General features: G+C 41.1%; 1 protein-coding gene across 1 annotated transcript in view; it reads right to left on the bottom strand.

Moving 5' to 3' along the window:
- Nucleotides 1–18,533, bottom strand: part of fhl3a (four and a half LIM domains 3a) — a 35,772-nt gene extending 17,239 nt beyond the window's left edge. Inside the window, exon 1 of the mRNA XM_015950061.3 lies at nucleotides 18,392–18,533. The gene's annotated coding sequence lies outside the window, so the exon portion shown is untranslated. The remainder of the gene's footprint in view (nucleotides 1–18,391) is intronic.
- Between the last annotated feature and the right edge of the window lie 2,832 nt (nucleotides 18,534–21,365).

The following is a 21,365-nucleotide window of genomic DNA, read 5'->3' as shown; positions in this document are numbered from 1 at the left end:
TGCTGCATCTCAAGAGATTTTATCCTCTGAAAATATATGTATCATTAAATAAATCACGATTCAGGGGAGACGATACAATGTATCACGATATATTGCGATACATTTAGTCAGACGATATCAGCGATTCTTTAGATTGAATTTATTATAGAAAATTCAATAAACAGTCCAAACTGATACTTAGCATGAAGCATCTAATTTATATTTCAGTGGTGGAAACAAAACCCGCTGCACACTGCTGCCAACTAGCGGTCGGTGTTTGAATTGCAATAGAAAATACAAAAATGTTTGCATGTAAATTCTTCCCAAAATTAGATATGTGGCTTTGATTATCGATATAATATTGTAGGAAAAAATATCACGATATATTGCAATATCGATATTTTCAATAAATGGCCTTTTAATATCTATATAATATTGCAGGAAAAATATAGCGTTATATTGCGATATCGATATTTTCGATACACGGCTTTTGAATATCAATATAATATTGCTGAAAGAAATATCACAATATATTGCCGTATAGATATTTTCTTACATCCCTATTGGATAACAAGATTAAAGAGCAAGTCATCTCCAAATCAACTTTTTTTTTTTTGCTGATAAACTATACAAATGTGTGTCTAATTGGGCTGCAGACATGTGTAGTCAATAATTTGGTACTCAGTGCATCTTAGTTAAAATTTAAATATTCTGCCTAAAACTGGCAGTGTTGTGCCGTTGTCAGGTAAAAACTCTGCACTGCATTTGGATTTAAACCTGCCATCCCTATTGGCTAAGAGGTATGCTATGACGTAAACTGGTACATTATGATGTCACAATGCCATTGTGAACCTGTGTGTGTATTTGTTAGCGGCTCCGCCTTCTCGGTCTGCTAGGCAACAGCATTTGTTGCATTTTCTAAACATGAAGAGGGAGTGAAGTAAGTTTCTTGTAGGGGGTGACTTGCTCTTTAAAGTGACTGTGTGTATTTTTACTGGCGAAAGGGGGCAGTACATAGCTAAATCATTGCAAGCAAGCTGTATTTTGTGTTCCAGTAAGACCTTACCAACAGATGGCCATTAGGGTCAAAAATACCAGGGAGCAACGTGTTTTGTCCTCATGGGCTCACATAGAAGGAAAACACTAATATGGCATCAGAGACTTGGGCCCGCTCTGATGTGTTATATACCTGACTTTTCCAATATTCTTCAACAACTGGGCACCATTTAATCCATTTTCAACAACATTTTGATGTATCTTTCCAGAGATTAATGGTAAAAATTATATATTGTCTCTTTAATGATATAATTTCTCCTTGACCAAGTGTATTTTCAGTCCAAGCAACACTGTGTAACGTCTTGCCACCGTCCTGGAATCTTCACATCCTTCCTGTCATCCTGACGCCATGAACCAAAGAAGAGGGAATCCTTTTGAAATATGATCTCTTCACCTTTTTTTAAGAAATACCATCTCTGCACCAACACCTTTTTTCTCTTTAACCCTCCCACTTTCCTAATGGGTGTGACGAGGAAAGTTGACCATTGAGCAGGGTTGATGGTTTATCCCTTGGGTCCATGTGGCAGGGGTGAGGAGTGAGCACCACCTCACCCCTGCCACGCGGACCTTAAGGGATAAACCATCAATCCTGCTCAATGGTCAACTTTCCTTGCGGGTTCACCCATAAAGACAGTGGGAGGGTAAATAAAAAAAGTCCCAATTTAGAAAAAATACAATCTCCATTCAGATCTGAGTGGGCTGAAAAGTCTGCAATGAGACTGGGATACTTCCTCTGGCACATTGGGTGACTGACTTACGGGTTTGTGAGCCTCAGGAGAGGATGTTGGCTCATGAGATCACTGTCTAGATAAGAAAGAGCCTTTATGATGTAATATCTTCAGTGGTAAAATGCTTTTTGTTTTATCGCCAGGCAGACTCAGCAAATATTTCTTGACTCAACTGTTCCAAATACTTAAGCTACAACCACAAAAACTAAGGAGCAAATTTGGAAAACTCCCTCTATTTACACATTCTTGGATTTGAGATGTATGCTTTTGACATTCTGCTTTGGAATTTTGGACCAAGAGTCTGAAGAGCTTGAGGGTGCTTTGACCTTTTTGTATGTGCTGGATGAGAGAATTAAAACATCAACATATTGCATTTCCTGGCTTTTTATGGTAACCTTACTCATCCAAGGCAATGGATCATGGTTCAAGACAAGTGGACACAATGTTCATTCTTTACAGATTTTAACAGGACTTGGAGTTCTCACTTACAGTGTGGTTTAGGCAGATTTTTGTACGATGACAGGAAACCTCAACATCAACTGTGTCTAATGAAGCATCACAGAATATATAATCTGTCTAAACGACCGGAGCTGAATGACTGCTCCAAATTTTTTTTGCCTGAAAAAATCTAGACAGACCTTAGCCGAAGCAAAATTATTTAACTCTGCATGTTGGTCTAGTCACGCTCTATAGGATTCTCAGCAGGTCTACCACTGGCCTAATCAGTATGGTGTTAAGTCAATCACAGCACTCTATTGGTTTAGTGGGCCGATCACAGTGCTCTATCAGTTTGGTGGGTGAGATAATACGACTGAGCGAAACAAAAAAGATGGCGATGGCTTGCTTGAAATGGCTTTGGCATCAACTTTGGACTATTTAGATTGGGGCTTTACTTTTAGTCAAGAGCAGATAGAGGTACTCAGGTCCTTTTTTCAGAAAAAGGATGTATTTGGGTTTTCTTAGACAGCGAATGGCGGACTGCCCCGTTGACTGACATCAGTAACGATGAGTATGTCACATTTTTGCATCTGCTCCTTGAATGAAATCTCTCTGTGTGTCGCGGCCAGAGTATTTATTCACATATACATGACTTTCCAGGCTACCAAATCCTTGCAAGGGCAGCAATTTAAATGGTGAACAATCAAACCAGTTGACCGCAGTTTGCTTTGTTTGCACTCTCCCCTCCAGCTACTTCCTGTCATCTTCTGAGGCTATTTCCTGTTTTTTGCAGTTTAGTCGCTTATTGGTTCACGCAACCCAACTGCGATTGAGCTCCAGAAATTCTGTGATTGAGTTAGTTAGGGTCAGTTGCAGATGTTTGTGCCAACTCTTCCCAACTAAAGCTGCGTTTCTTGGGTTTCATCTGGCAAAACAAACTAACTGTAGCATCTCCTCATGAACTAAACCTTTTCCACCAATTGAGTACATGTCTTATTGTGCACATTAGAGGCGACATGCCCATATTAAGAATTTGGAGATATTGAAGTGGACCAAAACACAAGATCCTTGTCCAAGAGGCCTGAGTTCAACCTATCATCTACTTAGGTTCACCTTGGAAATCACAGTTCAAGTCTTTTTTTTTTATTTGAGTCCAGTGGGAGATTGCAATTTTTTAAACTTGCTCTATAATTGTCTCTGACACAACAAGGCTATTGCAGATTCCAAAATATTCCCAGGTGATCTCCTAATGCTGCTGAGTCAACACAACTCGGCATGACAATGAGGAACCCGACGAAGGTTTCACAGCCTGCACAGTCAGCGGTATAGTAGCACAGCACTTCTGCAATCTACGACCACAACTGGAAGCAATTCTTTATAACTCATTCAGACTCAGAGCTCGTGGCTGCAGTGATGACACCTGAGCTCGGGGTTAATCCCAGACCAAGAAAAATGTTTACCTTCACTGTAAACACATCATCCACAGGCATGAATATTCAGCAGGTGGATGCTTACTTCTATGTTTGCAAAAGACTTTCCTATAGGCTATACAGGTGAAACTCTATAAATTAGAATATGGTGCAAAAGTTCACTCATTCATTCATTTTATTTATAGAGCGCCTTCCCGCCAGCAATCAACAGAGCTCAAGTCTTGGAACACAATAATGTACATCAGAAATCATTAAAAAAGAAACTTTAAAAGGGATAAAAACCTAGTGATGAAAGTGCACCACATGACCCACTGCTAGATAACAAGAAATAAAATGGAAATACAGCTAAAAATTTTATACAGATAAAACCTAAATTCAGCAAGATGCAAAACATGAAAAAATATATAAAAAGCAAGGCCAGTTGACACATTAGTCGGATCAGAACAGAGGCTTAATGGGATGCTGTGAGTTTGTAGTGCAGTTTCAGTTTTGCTTTAAAGGAGTAATTTAGTCGTTTAGTCGATGCATTTGCAGTGATCTCTAGTAGGAATGAATGTCTTGAAATTCGTTCTCGGAGGAAAAAATTTACTGGTGCACCGTTTCTCTGACCTAAAAGTTGCCTACATCACAGCTGAGCTTCAGGCGGCAGGTTTTGGAGTCTTATTTCCTGATATTTGGACATCTCGCCCTAGAATGGATAACAGTAACGGGACTCTATTACTGACTTGCAATGTTGATGTTTTGTCTCGACAAATAACCCAAGCCAGAAGGATTTCTGCCGTTAAGTTGATGATGCTAACGGTTAGCTAACCTAGCCCAGACGTCCGCTGCATGAGATAGGTGTAGGAGACTATTTTCATGCTCAACCTGCATGAAAAACTCAGTGACTGACTGTAATCAGAAAAAAACATCTTCAAAGCTAATCTGTACAAATAATCTTTTGCATCAGGAGGTCAATAAAAATGGAAAAAAAAATGAAAAAAATAAAACACTATCAGTGATTAGGCATCATGTTGGTCAAGAAAAATCTGCCATATATCGGCTGGGAGAGGCGTCTCGGCAGTCATTTCCAGTGTTGTAAAGCTGATTTTCCCTTCTCCGTTCATCTCCATGGCTACTAGTAAACAGTGCCGTCATTTCCCAAGCCTATAAACTTGGTGATGATGTTCTTTCTCACTCCATCCTGTACAGGCCTGACCAATGGCACACCCCAACGGTTTATTAGGTACGCAGTGGCAAATGTGAAGACGTAGTTTATGAAAATATTCTACCCAACAGTAAACCACAGATTTAAAGTGTAACAACAATTTCCAAAGCAAAGCCTCTAAGTGTCAAAGTGTTTTCCAGTCTCAGAAGCATTGCTATGTTTAAAATAAACAATGCACTCAAAGCTGAATATCTAAAAACAGACAAATAATGCAGTTTGATCCCTGATGAGCTTCTTTCCTGTGACACAGACATATCTTCTTCGTTTGCTCTGCATAGTTATTTCCTGCATGGGCAATGACCCCTTCCACCAGCGTGGGGTTGATAACAGAGTTGGAGACGTTTTGCACTTTCAACGGGCTCCTTCCTGCTCCCCCCCAAACAGAGTAATGTCTGTGACTTCTCACATAAAGACAGCTACACACATATGCAAACACACGGTCACAATGACAAACAGGCTTATTATGTCTAAACACCCAGATACAGCCCTGCAGAAGGACAGAGTGAGAGACACGCAAACACACCTGCAGGCGGTTGTAGAAGCTGTCAAACACCTTCAGCTTAATGCACACACACACACACATGCACACACACACACACACACGCACACACACGGACACAAACACAAAGATGAGGGTAGTTACAGAGAGATCAAACGAAACATAAACACAGCAGCCGAGCCGAGGCGGTGTGTGTGTGAGCGCAGCTGCTCACACACACCAAGTCTCTTTGTGGCGACTTCCTGTGGAGGGTAATTACTTTTCATAGCCACGATCGCTGGCCTCTCTGGATGCTTAAGCCACACAGATAAAATCAAACAATCAGATGGATTCAGGAAATGAGTTTGAAACAAAGTGTCAAAATCTTGGTAATGACACTATGATGATGGGTGATGAAGCTTATCGAATTATTCAAATATCAGGGAGGATGCACGATGAAGAGGTCTGAACAAAAATATAATACTTTAATAGATGTAAAACTATCTTTTTTGCAACAAAAAAAAAACAAAACTGAGCTTTGTCTTTCTCATTTACATCTGCCTGCTTAAATTTGAGCTTCAACTCTGTTATCAAAGTGCGACTAACACACGATAAATGTAACACTGATGACTTTCCACAAACAGGAAGTCTGAATGTAAAAAGCTACATTTAAAGTGGCAGTGTGTAGATTCCTGGTGCTAGGGGGCAGTACATACATATAGTTTTGCACCACATGGCCGTGACTGTCGCTTGTAAAAAAAAAAAAATTAAAACATTACGGTGCATGTTACCTGTGGAACAGAAAGCATGTGACCTCGGCGTTAACCCTTCAGTCTTTGATGGTCCTTCAGTTAATTCCAACGAGAGAATGCAACGCCGATGCTAGTTATTGGCGCTGTGGTTTCCAGATCTACTCTGGTTCCTGAGCCTGCTGATGATGTCATTGTCTATGGCAACACCACTCGGCCAAAATCTATTGCATATCTTTTTTGATCCTGTTTTTTCACATATGTTTTGGAAGGAGTTTAGCAGTTTTGATATTAAATTCAGGTTTCTTACTGCCTAAATGTTTTTGAGACATGTTAATGCAACTTCCATAAGCTGCACATCCAGCCAATTATCTAGTGTGACATCATCGTCAGGTGCAGGACCCCGAGCCGGCCAGGAGGATTCACAGCGTCTAATTTGGCGTCCCCCAGAGACTTAGACATGCGCCTATGTACTTTAGACCCGGTAATCATGGTTATTTGCCAACATTTTCATTTTCAACAACATTTCGATGAACATTTCCAGAGATCAACGGTAAAAACAACACATTGTCTCTTTAATGTAGATAAGTGACCTAAATGTCAGTTTTCCCTCACTGTGCTGTCAGCAGAACGATTCAACTCCTAAATGCAGCCGGAAGATTGTGAGGCTGCATACTTCAAAGATGTCCGTAAATCATTCTGCCATGTGCCTAGTTCTGTTCACAACATCCCCCCGTCACTGTCCAACCTACCCTTTTCTTCTAAGCTGTTCTCGCTCCCTCCTCAACTGAGCTATTGCCTCTCTTGCCACAGTCGAGATAGGATAGGATAGGGTAGGAGCATTATGGTTGAGGAGCTACAACTTGAACTGATCTATCAATAAAATGCATGAATAATTGTCTATCTGAAATGTAACCAAATGTAACCCATCCCTAATAAACGTGCACTGTTCTAGAACTAATTAGCACAATAAAAAAAGACCTCTTGTCCTTTAATAAACAGCTGATCTCAGAGGATTTAGTTGCAGTTTAATAAAGTCTCAAGAAGAGATGCAAGTTCAGAGATCCTATGGCTTGTTTACTTGACTTTGCCAGGAAGGAGCTGCAATCCGTCAGGTCCTTATCTTAGTGTCACACACTGGGATCTCTTTATCATGCACCGATGCAAAACACCATTCATCTTCCCTACCTAATTCATTACTAGTGATAAAATGCAAAGTCCCGGCAGCAGCTGTTAAATAGAGAAACAATGTGAAAGCAGGTGTTTAGGTAAATACTGATAGCAGAGCTCAGTTATGTTGCATCCCAGTGCAGATCCGTTCTTTCCAATTTAAGGAAATTCGGAGTTTGAAGGGATTTTTGGAGCACACTGTGGTTTCATTGAGGGTCGTAGAACTTGTCAACGTAAGTTTATGACCAGCGTATAATTTTGGTTTGAGCAGAATTAAATGGCACCATAAACACCCCCCACTCAGGGCACGATGGGACCAACAATCAGCATCATGCAGGACATCTCACACTACAGGGCATTTTCCTTCCCCTCTTTTTCAGCTGTCGTTAAACCTTAAACAGTTTCCACTCACCAATGTTGAGAAAGCAAGAGACGGGATGAGGAAGGGGGGTTTAAAAGGGGGGATTGAATACTTCCACGGTGAAGTCATGGTGCTTGTGTCATTGGCCCTCAGCAGTGCTTTGCTCACCGTCTGGCCTGCATTTTACCCATTGATCTAATTTCCACATCCAAGATTGGATGTGGCTCTTTTTGAAGCAGAGTGCTCAGGCCCATTAGAGCACTGGCAGAACTGCAAACGTATGGTGGACCTAAGGACAAGTGGAGAAGAAACGACTGAAGGATGTTTGCTATACTCAAGGGAAGGCTGGCGTGAACAGAACGTAGAGTTTTCATTGGCATTAAAGGTACAATAACCACTAAACAGTCTAATGTCTCAATCATGTTGGAAGGAAAGTGTACATTGAAACAGATTTCATTTTCATCCAGCTGGGGGGGTTGTCAGTTTTTCTTCTTTCAAAGTGGCCAACGAGGGACATATTCTTTGTTGACTCTTTGTAGGGTTTCCAAGTTTGGGCCAGCTAATGCTACAGCTGAGGCATCCGTTATTCGACACCAGCCAGCAAAATGCAGCAGTGTTTAGAAAAGAACCAAAGCCAGTAACAGGAGCGACCCAGAAGTTATTACTTGTACCCCTTAGAAACCACAAAATCCTTTTGTTTTACTCTAATAGAGGCTAACGCTGAGCTAATAATGCTGAATTGGAAACAGTCAGATGAGGATAGAAATCTTTTTATACATGTGACGTTAGATGCTCTATAAAAGTTGGCTCACAAAGAGTTTAATTCTTCCAAGAGCTGTTTTCTTTAACACGGTCCATCTGTAGATATTTGCCTCCCACCTACCTTCTTCACACAAGGCTGTTTGAAAAAAATATATTCATCCTTCGAAGAAGAAAGCAGCATACCAGAACTTTTATAGCTTTGATGCACCTTTTGGTTTGTCGTACTTAATCTGACGATTCCTTTTTTTCCTTCTGACGTCTCCGGGGCGACTTAGCTTTGATCTTGGACAACTGAGTAATCCATTTTAGTTTCTCTGCTCATCAGTCTTTGTTCTGCTCTTTGATTCTGAACTGACATAACTAAATTAAGGAGATTTCCATTTCTTTACTTTGATTGGACTCCATTTCACAAACTCATCTCCTTTGCAGGAGTTTCTGATGATGTTTTATGAAGCTAACATTCTCATGATATGCTAATAACCACACAGAAAAGTATCTTCATGCATCTGTGCAAAAAATATGAAGTTAGTTATAAGACTTGAGCAAACAGGTACAGTTTCATCATCAATAGGAAGGACCACCAAACACACACACACAAGGACAGGGTTGTGGACTCCGATGAAGTCATGAAACTACTGAAGAATCTCCTGACATCACCAAGCTTCCTACATGTTCACTCCGCGCCGCTTTTTAGGAAATAACGTAAAACAAAACATGGATAACCACAAAGAAACATGACATCAAAGATCAAATTGTGCAAACAAATCTGTTTTTATGAATCCGACCTAATAAAGCAATTATAATCAACAGAGCAAACAAATAAGCAACTAAAAAGAACAAACTGATATAGTCATTATTGCAAGTTGACAAAAGACAATGATGTGTGTGATTATATATGATCAGCCACTATGCATATTTGGGAACACGTAATTAAAAATGGCTGCCACAACTAATAAACAGTAGCAAAACCAAAAATAGCCATTCTTGTCAGTTTTACACATAATGAACTTGCATTTGGTATGGTGAATTTGAAAGTCATTCACAACAAATACTCAAATCGCAATGACATTGAAAGAGTGAGACACTGTTTAAAACAAAACATTATTTTTGAAATTTTGATCAAATGAGCTTCAGCATCTTGTAGTTTTCACCCTGTTTCAACACGCCTGATTTCAATCAGTAGGTGATTAACAGGCTTCTGCAAAGCCTGATGAGCAGCTGCACAGGTGTTTTGGAGCAGAGAAACAACTAAAACATGCTGGACACGGCCCTCCAGGACCAGGATTGAGAACCACTGCTCTGTGGTCAAGGAATGCTAGGGCTTTCGTTTTTCAAGGGTAAATTCACAAACACGCACACGTACCCGGGTTTTTGTAAAACCGAACTTTCGTCCATCTAGGAGAAAAACCACCTCATTTTAAGCAAAATAATCCAGTGCATTGTGAAGCACATTCATAGGCATGCCAAGCCTCTAGGTGGCAGTAGTTCCTCAAATCATCAACTTGTTTTCGAAAAGCATTCCTTGGACATGGTATAAGACCCAATCTCAATACTCTCCCTGCGGTCTTCAGCGAAGTGCACTTGTAGGAAGTGCACAGTAAAGTTTTGAGTGTGCAGTACACAAGTGTGCAAATAATAGTCGATTTGGGACAGTGTCTGCTGCGTCATCGACCACAACACATGCCGAGATGCCGGTTGCTGTTTGTGCTGCGTTTTTTTTAAACTTTCAAACAAACAATTGACAGAATTTGCATTCATTTCTGTTCACATTAAATCGGAGTCCAACACATTCAGAGCATGAATAAATATAATTGATTGTCTAAAATGAACTTTCATTTGAAAATAGACCTTTTCAGAAAAGGCTTTTGAGCCATTGTTCCGCCTTCTTCTCAAATTTCCCACGCAGTAATGGATCGTCCAAGTCCGCATCGATGGAAGGAAGCAAGAGGGGTGTGGTCAACTTCTGCGCTTCTACGCACTCACACCCCTGGACTGGAATGTGCAATTGAAGGGTGCAAGGGTTGAAGTGCAAGTTTTGAGTTTGGGCCTAAGTAAGTGGTGGGCAGTAATCGTTCTTGATGTCATTCTTCTTCTGTGGTCTTCTACAACAAGCACTTGGGTGTAAACACAGGTCGCACGTGTGATCTCAGAACATTTTTTGTCTCGAGCTGTGACATTGCAAAGCCTAAAACTGCAGTCATCCACGTCCATGAGCAAATACTGACAATGGAGAATCCACAAAATCTCCACTGTTGTCTGAGGCTTTTGTAGGAATTGTTTTTGGAGCCTTTTATCTTCACTTTCATATGGAGGACCAGCCAAACCATAGAAAAAATGCCTGACGCATCAAGTTGCAGAATTCTGAAGTATATTAGAATCAAACCTTAGGAAATTGGACAAATTGCATGATTCTTTATGTTTCAGTGATGTTCTGTTGGCAGATGTTTGACTCTATTTTGGTTCAACTGACGAAGCAACAAAGTTCCTCGTAGATCTCTGCAACTCGTCCCTGTCTTTACTCACTATGATCTTCTTCATGGAGGGGCTGACGTCCTTTTATAGACACAAGAAGGACACTTTCTACCATTTATGGCTCCGACGATGCGCTGAACGAGGGCGGGTCAGCATCCAAGGTAAGAGAAGACAGGGAGGCAAAGAAGGACAGCAAACATCCTGCCCACTTCCTAACCCTCCTCAGTGAATCTGACAGCGTCAAAGCTCTGAGCCAAAGTGTCCCTCGGCAACCCCAAGTGCTCTCTCTGCTGTGTGTTTTTAAAAACATACAACTATCATATACAATTTAATTAGATAACAGGCATTAATCTAGCTGTCAGGATATGCAGCGTGTCTGGCTTGTCTCAGCTTGTCTCCTCTGTGGAAACTATTGTCTCTCCTGCATGAAAGTGAGAGGCTGAGCCACAGCTTGCAAGTGTGCCTGCTTGTAAATACTAGTAGGCAAAAGGCATAAAAAACAGATGATGGAGCGAGATAAGGTGAGACGTTCTGGGTAAGGAGCCACATTCTTTTATCACTTGCTAGTTTCATCCTGCAGAGCAAGCATTTTTACAGGGTTTACTTCCAGTGAGGGGAATGCTCCCTCCAACAGCTGCACTCTAAATAAACACTGTTGTACTTGTCACACAGAGTTTAATACAATCTGAACACTCAAGGCCTTGTAGTTCCTTCCTGGGAGACAGTTGTGCAACATTGAATCAATTCATGCAGATAAAAATGCAAACAAGCTAAACACCCAAAACTCTTGCAATGTTGCAATGCCGTGGCCTGAGTTCATTATTTGCACCGAGCAGTTGGCGCTGGTGAGCCGGAGTTAGCTACGGGGCATTTAGGACACAGCATCCAGCAGCAGGAGGTGCAGGTGGGGAAAGATGATGGAGCAAACACCACATGTAGCTACGCCGGGCCAACATTCAACAATACGGCACCAGAGAGGGGATCCGGAAGCGCGGCGTTGAGGATAAATACCTCTTAACAGCTCACAATCTGCAGAAGTTTTAGTGCGTTTAAAGGTGGCTTTGTTGCTTCGAGCATTGCTGCCTTATTTGATGCCTGCTGTGTGCGACTGTTTGGTTAAAGTCTTCTTGCCACATGCTCTCAAATTATTCCCTAATTAAGTCAGTGCAGAGTGAGATCCAGTGGGAACGGCGACACCGTCGCTTCCATAGCAACAAACCCACATTTTCAGCTTTAGGTGGGCTCACGGTTAAAGCTGCATAACTTTTCTCCTATTCTGACGACTCCTCACTAAAACATCAGAGACGTAAATGTGTGTGGGAGTCAGTCTCAACGTTTTGTCAGTAAATTCATAACTGAGCCTGCGATGAGTAAAGCACACACATCGATTTAATAGTGACATACTTCTAACAGAAGCCGTGAAAATTACAGGTCATAGGAGCAGAGCTTCCCTTAATAGCAGCACAACCCAGTTTGATGTTTATCTTTTATGCTACATATAAAGTTGCGGTGTCACGTCACAAAGTATAGGTCTTAGTTTTTACTTTGTCATCTTTCTCAGCAGAGCAGAGATGTATCAGGATAGAATAACATCTTTTTTTTATTTATTTTGCAATTTGGACAAAAATCTTCTCAGTGAACATTCTCAACAGATTCCAGTAATCATAGGCTGTGATTCAGCCACATCCCAACATAGACATTATTTCTATTAAGCTATAATACATACTTCATTACCAAGTGGACAAAAGGCTGCAATTTGGCTGCAGACTTTAGCAAATTTAACTTCCCCAAGAGTCCTTTTTTTCTCTAAACACAACTTATACTTACTGTATGTGTAAAAAAAAAAAACACTTTTCTGAGACAACATCTCATGCCTGATTCTCACCCACTATGGGACGGATGCAGTCTGGCTTCCATACACCTTCCGGATGGACTGCCATTCACACCAATTGCGGTTCTCGTGCTCCGGACATTTGATCCCACGAAAGCACCAATTCGCTGGGGTTCACAAGAGTTCACATGATAACAAATACGTAGATAATGAGGAGCTGGTAAAGGAAGACCATACTCGTCTTCTCCGTCACGTTACTTTTGTTGGACATTATTTATTCACTTGGCTTATTAATGAGCTATCATTCACTGAACTGGTATTTCTCATTAAAGATCAAGTTCACTTGGTTTATTTCAACACATTTGCAGTGGTCTCTAGTAGGGATGTAAGAAAATAACAACATGGCAATATATCGTGATATTTTTTCCAGCAATATAATATCGATATTCAAAAGCAGTCTATCAAAAAAATCGATATGGCAATATATTGTGATATGTTTTTGATGCAATATTTTACTGATATTCAAATGCTGTGTATATCACTTTTGGAAGAATTTACATGCAAATATTTGTGTATTTTCTTTTGTTTTGGTGCAATTCAAACCCGACTGCAAAGAGTGTGCAATGGGTTTGGTTTCCACCACTGAAATGTGAATTCCTCTATTATGGTTCAGATACTTCATGTTAAACATGTTAAGTATCAGTTTGGACTGTTTATTGAATTTTCCTATCATAAATTTAGTCTAAAAATAGCTAATATCGTCTGATTGAATGTATTGCAATATATCGTGATATATTGTATCGCCTTCCCTGTATTGTAATACGTATCGCATCGCCGTGATTTCACCAATTCACATTCCTAGTCTCTAGTATAAATTAATGCCTTGTGAGTCAATCTCTGCGGGCAAAAATCTCTGGCGCTCCTGTTTCAGGAACTAGAAGTGAGCCAGATACAAGGTAAGCAGAAGATAGCAAGTTTTGTATTCTTGTTTCCTGATTGGCCTCTGATTGGCTAACAGCAACACGACTCTACCACTGACTGTTTGGATTGCAACATTTTTGTTTTATGTCCACAAATAACACAAACCTGATGGAGTCCTGCCAAATGGATGTAATTGCTAATGCTAAAGGTTAGCTTCAACTAGCCATGCTCTGCTCTCTCCTGGATGCTAATTCAACAACAACCTTCCCCGTAGAGAACCAACATGGGTGAGTCCATGAATGTTTTTTTTTCAGTGTAACATGCCAATGACTGGCTTTTCTGATCCGAGAGTTTCCCTGTTTGTTGTCTATCTGCGGCTAATGCAGGAAGCAGGGGTAGGAGACGATTTTCACGTTTAGCCTGCATGTTAAATTAAGAGGGACCGATCATCTTTCAAAACTGACAAGTAAAAAGGGATTTTCAGTGAACTGGGCCTTTAATAATAGCAAAAAAAAATTTCAACATGGGTTTTATTTTGAAATATACCATCTCACTTCCATCCTGGCTCATTTTATTTCTTTAACTTCATGGCAATTTGCATGTGGCGTCCAGAAAAAAAGACTGCATCCAGATCTGTAAGGCAGCTGGTGTGAATGCTCTGATTCGACTGGTCGTTTTCTGGACTCTGTGGAAGCCGTACGGAGTCCGGAGTCTGGACCCCATCCATCCCGTACTCAGTGTGAATGAGGTATTGCACCAATGCCAGATCGCGGAGAAATGAGTAATATTATACAACTGTAAAGCAATGTATTTACAAAACAAGGGTGAATGCATTTCACAAAAACGCCGACAGGTTTTTCCAGGATCTTGTTCCCATGAACAAAGTGAGGCACATGGAAGAGTTTCTAACGGCTGCACATTTGCAAAACACTCCTGTCATCAAGACTTGTTAGTTTTTTCATGCACCACAGACCTCTGTTACACCACCCTACCCTCCACCCCTCAGGCCAGGGTAGGAGAAACAGTCACACCTGAATCACACATTTTTTTCAATGCAGAGCCAGAATATGATGATGCAGCAGTGAATCGACAGGATTCCTGTGCCCAAACAACATCAGTCAGACGTGAGAACCATCAGAGGAAACACCGATAAGGTGGAAACACGTTCCGTGAATTCAGCCTGTAGTAAACCCAAACGACAGATGTGAGAGTGGAGCAGGCAGAGGGAGAGGTGGAGTGAAGTAAAACAGCTTCATTCTTTCTTGGCGTGTAATTAGTCTGTATTAAGACTGTGTGCAATCTGGTATTTCCTCTAGAAACAACACTTCTTTGAGTGCAGCAGGTAAGTGCCAGGTTTGGACCTGTAATTGTATCTCAAGAGAAACATTATTACTCCATTAGCTTGGATTCAGTTACTGTTCACACTATTAAACTGGCTATATTTAAAGTTCTCTGAATAATATCAGGATTAGACAGAAGTTTGTGACGAAGAGAGATGAAGGGGAGAAGGGAGGACTGGACTGTGAGGACTGAGGGTGGTGGAAATGACCTCCCACAGGGGCTCAAAGGATCGAGTTTCAGGCGTTTACCAACAAAGCATCCACGGAGGAAGTCTTGCGACCCTCACAAAAACACCACAGCACCTGGCGATCCCCACACAGGAAATCTGAGGTCACTTCCTCCCTTTCAGGGAGCGCGGACAAGCTACTGCTTCCAGACACGTGCTCCCACATCCTACCAAGTAGGGATCTGACTACCAACGCCATACGGAGGGCATTTCTAAATGAGACGTTTACATTTTTAGACTCACCTCCTCTTATTGTGTTAGTAACAGAATCAGTCTGAACAGCTAAATGTTGGGTTGGGGTTTGCATGAAAACATGTTGATTTGGGGAGACGCCCACATCTTTTAAAATATCGGGACGCATGCCTCGACAAACTGGATCCAAAACAAGTTGAAGCGGCGTCCGAATCCACGATCAAACTTGTGATCGTGAAAACTCCTGTTTGACAGAAGCTTCAGGGGTTGTGTGGTGCTATGTAACTAAAAATAATAATAATATTAAAAAGTGCCAGTTCTCCCTCAGAATCGCATATTTCAAAGGAGGACTGGATCAACACAAATCTAAATTCTGCTCCCAAACCACCTGCATACACTTGACTTCCTCCATCATTATCTCTGTTTCAAATGGTGCCAACGCATAAAACCAGTCCGAGCTGTTCAGCCGTCATCCCAGTGCAGTTTAGAACTGGCCGTGCTCCAACCATCGCGCTGGGCTAAGGGCTAACCTTTGGAAAACACTGAGACCTCCGAGGAATGTGAGCATGGTCAATGAAACGGAGAGGGAGGAAGACGGGAAAAAAGAAAACAAATACGTTGTACAGCCTGTGGGCTCTGTCAAGGCAAACTTCCCAGCTGCTAAATGGGATAGAATGACTAGAGTTTTGGCTGCTAGAGAATTATTTCTGCTTGTTACCAGGACAAAGAGTTTGTGTAAAAATAACCTGTCAGTGGGGAGAGCACAGCAGGATTCCTCCAAGCCCTCCAGGCTATAAATTCTGCAGCTACAGACAGAAAAGAGCAGAGCTGGAGTGGCTTTGGCTGTTGTGTTAGTGAGGACGGGCTGAGCTCAGGTTCAAATACACGTTATGCAAAGAGCAGGTTCACTGAAAAACCTTTTTTTACTTCTTATTTTTAAAAATGATCGGTCACTCTGAGTTTAACACACAGACTGAATGTTGAAAACAGTCTCCTACACTTATGTCCTGCATTTGCTTCTGATAGAAACTACTCGAAAAAAAATGCTTGGTTCAGAAAAGCCTGACAGATCCACGTCAAACTGTCATTTAACATTCATGGACTCGCCTATCTTGGCTCGCAATGGGGAAGGCTGTTGTTAGTTTAGCATCTAGCAAACAGCAGAGTAGAAGCTAACGTTAGCATTAGCAACTCCACCACACAGCAGAACTCCTTCAGGCTTGTATTATTTGTGGGGATAAAAAAATCAGCTTTGGCAGAGCCGCGTTGCTGTCATCCAAATCCCAATAGAGATGTCCAAATCTTAGGAAATAAGACTCCCAATCCTATCGTCTGAAGCGTCTTTCTCCTCCGGCTGACTTCTACGTCCTCAAACAGGCACGCCAGAGCTTTTCCCTCCAGAGAATGACTTACAAGGTGTTCCTTCCTACTAGAGACCCCTGCACATGTATTAAAGTATCAGTAAAGAATTCAACCAACCACAGCTCATGTACGATGCAGCAGGGTTTATGATTACTCTTGAAATGTAAATAAATGAACGTTTTAACAATATATCATGTTTTAACCGTACTGATTTATCAATATGAGACCGCAATAACACAAAAGATTCCAACTAATTGGAAACAAACTGCAATCATATGCTCCCCTGAATGCCCACAGCCATGGACGGTGTTCCAACATGTGGCTTTATGCTGTGGATATCACTGACTGTTACAATAAAAAAAATTGCGGTTGCATGTTTTCCTGAAATCATATAGCTCTGCTTCATTCGATGCATGATCTCTGAAGTCGGTTTAGCATTTTCCTCCTAATCGCACAGTTTTGCTCTCATTTTCTGTGCTTTCAGCCGCCGTGAATGAAATTTTCACACTAAATCTCTCAATAATTTGGTGTGCAATCTTCTGAGGAAGAGCCAAATCCAATCAGACACAAACTGGTGCACAAGTGGAGAATGCTAACCTGGAAAAGGTGAAACAAATCAATAAGGAAAGGGATTGTAGTTGGAGGGCTTTAGCATAGTTTCAGTGTGTCGCTTCTGGTTTGATGCAACAAGAAGTTCATGATGCAAACATTCAACGTGATCCTTTGCTTTGATATCCAGAAATCAGTCAAATAAGTGAAACGTTCCCTTAATAATCGCCCGTTTCACATTTCACGCCTCTAATGTCTCTGACTGTCCTTCCAACTAAAGCCAAGACAACACAACGAAGGACTGTGTGAGGACTTGCAGTTTCTCCATCCCACATCTTTATCCATCCTTCTTATTAACAAGTCTGAACACTTTGCCCTTCCTCCAGCTCCCACATGAAGCAACACGTGTGCCTAGCAGACGTTACGATGATGACAGCTCACTATGTAATGCGACGTATTGATGTTCAGCCAAAACGACTCCAGACGCTGCAGCACAGACACACCCAAGCAGACGCACACTGCTCTATCCCACTTCCTCCTGCCACTGAGATGACACGTTTAGGCTTTCTGAAGGCTCACACACCAATGTTGTGCTCTTAATCCTGCTTAAATACAGGTAAGTGGCTCACATAAGCCAGCAGAGCCCGTTTTCCCACCAAGATGATGTTATTTATATGGTTTTTGGCTCACTGGTTAATTTATTTCTGTATAAGAGACAAGCGTTAAGCAGAGCGACAAAAATAGGTGTGATAATGCAGACATCTGTTGTAATTTTCTGGGACATTTTACTGAAAGGCTAAACCTTTATCCACCACCTGTTTATTCACTTTTACTGATGAAATCATAAAGAAACAGAAAAGTATGTTAAATTTTGGACTCTACTCACCCTTTGCCCTGATACACCACATGCCATCCTTTTATAAAACAATATCCAGTGGCTTATAATCCCAACATTTCTTTAATGCTCAGACTTCATTGATTCTTTCTGAACCTTTATTTTCTGTTAAAGCTTCACTTGGTATTTTAAATGGGCCTGAAACTTTGTACACGCCAATGAATTTGTTCAAATATCAGTTTTAAAGTAGTTTATCTGGGAAAAAAAGTAGAAAAATCCATGAGGGATGTAAATTTATTCTTACCAGGAGAGAGGAAGCACCTTCCCAGCACTCTTTTCTGTCTGCTGAGTCCAGCTCTGATCAGATCTAGGATCAGTCAGGTCCTCCAACAGCGTCTCTGTAAAACTTTCTAAGTTCTGACTGAAGTCAGACCTCTGATGGATGCAGTTTGCCGGCTACTTTTGTCCTACTACTGAGGAAGTTGCTGGTGAGTCACAAGATCCCGCCTCCCCTCTAAAAAACAGACCTCCTCCCCCCTCCCTCCCTCCCTTTCTCTCTTTTAGAGACTTCAAATGAGAGCAGGGAGAAACCCAGACAGGAGGCTGGATTCAAAGCATTTGTCTCAACAAGAGTCAGTTTTTAAATAGTTGAAGAGTTTTAAAGACGTTTTTGTTTACATTAAATTAATAAGTAATGTTGTTAGTGAAAATGGTCGACAACCTCAACCCAGCTGGCCAGGATCAGTAATATTTAATTGAGGCTAACGAACACAGTACATGTTTAATTATGACACTCTGCTCATTATGGATCAACTTTTAAAAAATGGTCCTGAAATTTTAGAAGAAATCAAAATGATCTATAGGTAGCCAAAGCCATGGGTCTCCTGAAAAAAAAAAAAAGAAATGAATGAAGTCAAAAAGTTATTTTCTGGGTCCATTTATCCTCTCGCCCTAAATCACACGCATCGTACATACTTAAAGAGCAAGTCACCCCCAAATCACCCTAAATAAATGAGTGTCTAATCGTGCTGCAGACACGTGTAGTCAATAGATTAACACTTTAGTGCATTTTAGTTAAAATTTTAATTTTCTGCCTAAAACTGTCAGTGTTGTGCTGTTGTCAGGTAAACTCTCTGCACTGCATTTGAATTTAAATCTGCCATCGCTATTGGCTAAGGGGTATCCTAGAACATTAGCTGGTACCATTTGATGTCACAATGTAGTTGTGAGCCTGTGTGTGTGTGTGTGTGTGTGTGTGTGTGTGTGTGTGTGTGTGTGTGTGTGTGTGTGTAGGTGTGTGTGTGTGTGTGTGTGTGTGCGTGCGTGTGTGCGTGTGTTTTAGTGGCTCCGCCCTCTTGGTGTGCTAGGCCACAAAATTTGTTGCATTTTTCAAACAGGAAGTGGGAGTGAAGTAAGAATCTGGTAATGATGTGTGTTTTGACTATGTCATGTAATTTGAGATTTATTAGTTTGTAAATATCCATAATTAAAAAAAACTACAAATCAGAAGTCACATTTATGATGTCACCACAGAATCTCCTCTCCCCTAGCGTAGCTGCTGCTTACATCATCGCAAGATTTATGGTGGTTTTCTACACGTTTAATGTTCCTTCTTTCATCCTGGAAGAAGGATTGGAAGCTCGTTAAACTCACAGCCATTTTTCTTCTCCATGCCTGGTTTGATGACATTTGGTGAGACGAGGAGTTGTAGTCCAGCATGTGTTCACACAACACCTAAAAAAAACCCTAAAATAACTTTTGCCACCTGTTGACAATAAGCTCTTTCTTGGCATCAAAATAGGTCTTTAAAGTTCACAGACATGACACGTTATATCATATCTAACAGGATTAGAAAATTAATTTTATCGGCTCAAAGATTCCCATTCTTTTTATTTTTTTGGCAGTAGGAAACCCAATGATTCAGACGTAGATGGGTGTGACTTAGTCACCCCGTTGTGTTTTTAGTCTAGTCAGAGATCATGCAGAAGAATGATAATGATATAATTGTTGCCATTAAATCTTGAAAATACACTTGAATCTTTATGACCTTTTACACTCAAAGTGTTGCAAAGGACCCTCAGCTATTAATGCGATTAAATGTAACTCAAAATCTGTAGAACTGATCAAATTTTGGCCATCGTTTGTTTTGGAATGACGAAAAGCTGTCGCAGCCGTCATTAATTTTAGAAGTTATTCAGTGGTACACACACACACACACACACACACACGCACACACACACACACGCACACACACACACACACACACACACACACACACACGCACGCACACACACACACACACACACACACACACACACACACACACACACACACACACACACACGCACACACGCACACACACACGCACACACACACACACACACACACACACACACACACACACACAGTCAGGCTTTGATTGTGCCGTTCAGTAACTATACTATGACTAGAATTACAACCCTCGTTGACCTTTGCCCTTACACGACCAAACAAGGGCAGTGACCTCACATTTTTCTAATTCCTCTTTCCATTTTTAGTTTCATATTTGTCATGACTCAGCAGGTGTGGGTGGTGTCTTGCCCTCAGATGCAGCTGGCTGCAGTGTGTCACTCGTGAACGATCAGCTGAGTCATTAGTCTTAGTTAAGCATTAAAACACAATCCTGCAGTATGATAGATAACATTGTTCACAGGTTTCTGAAGACTGCAGGGACTATGTCAAACTCATCCTTCAACTCATTTCCTGGAGTTTATTTAGTCTAATTAAACTGGGAAATGCTGAAGTTTAACTTGGAGGAATTTCAACACCAATAGTGTAATTACTCAAAGAGTAGTGAGTTGTCGCTCCATGCAAGAGATGCGTCTTTCATCTGGAAAGTTGAAATATACTTTGATGCAGATTCTTAAAGCAGAAATCCAGAGTTTTTTGTCAGAGGGCATCATCTAGACGCCCTACTACTGTGATTACGACTGGGCGCAGCGCCTCTCATTCATAAACGTGCACCTCTAGCCGGCCAATGGAGCTGGAACGCATTGTTTTAAAAATGATTATTCTCATGTTATGTATTTTTTTCATTGAAGGTCAACTTTACTCATGTTTTAATAGATTTGCAGTAGTCTCTAGAAGGAATGAGTTTCTTGTAAGTTGTACTCTGGGGGACCAAAAGCTCAGGTGCTCCTGTTTCAGGAACTAGAAGTGAAACCAGATCAGAGTTGAGCTTCAGACGGCAGGATTTGGAGTCGTATGTCCTGATACAGCAACTTGACTCTACCACTGAT

This window comes from Nothobranchius furzeri, chromosome 5 (genome assembly GCF_043380555.1).
Source record: "Nothobranchius furzeri strain GRZ-AD chromosome 5, NfurGRZ-RIMD1, whole genome shotgun sequence".
NCBI classification, from domain to species: Eukaryota; Metazoa; Chordata; class Actinopteri; order Cyprinodontiformes; family Nothobranchiidae; genus Nothobranchius; species Nothobranchius furzeri.
This window is presented reverse-complemented; position numbering and strand designations above follow the sequence as displayed.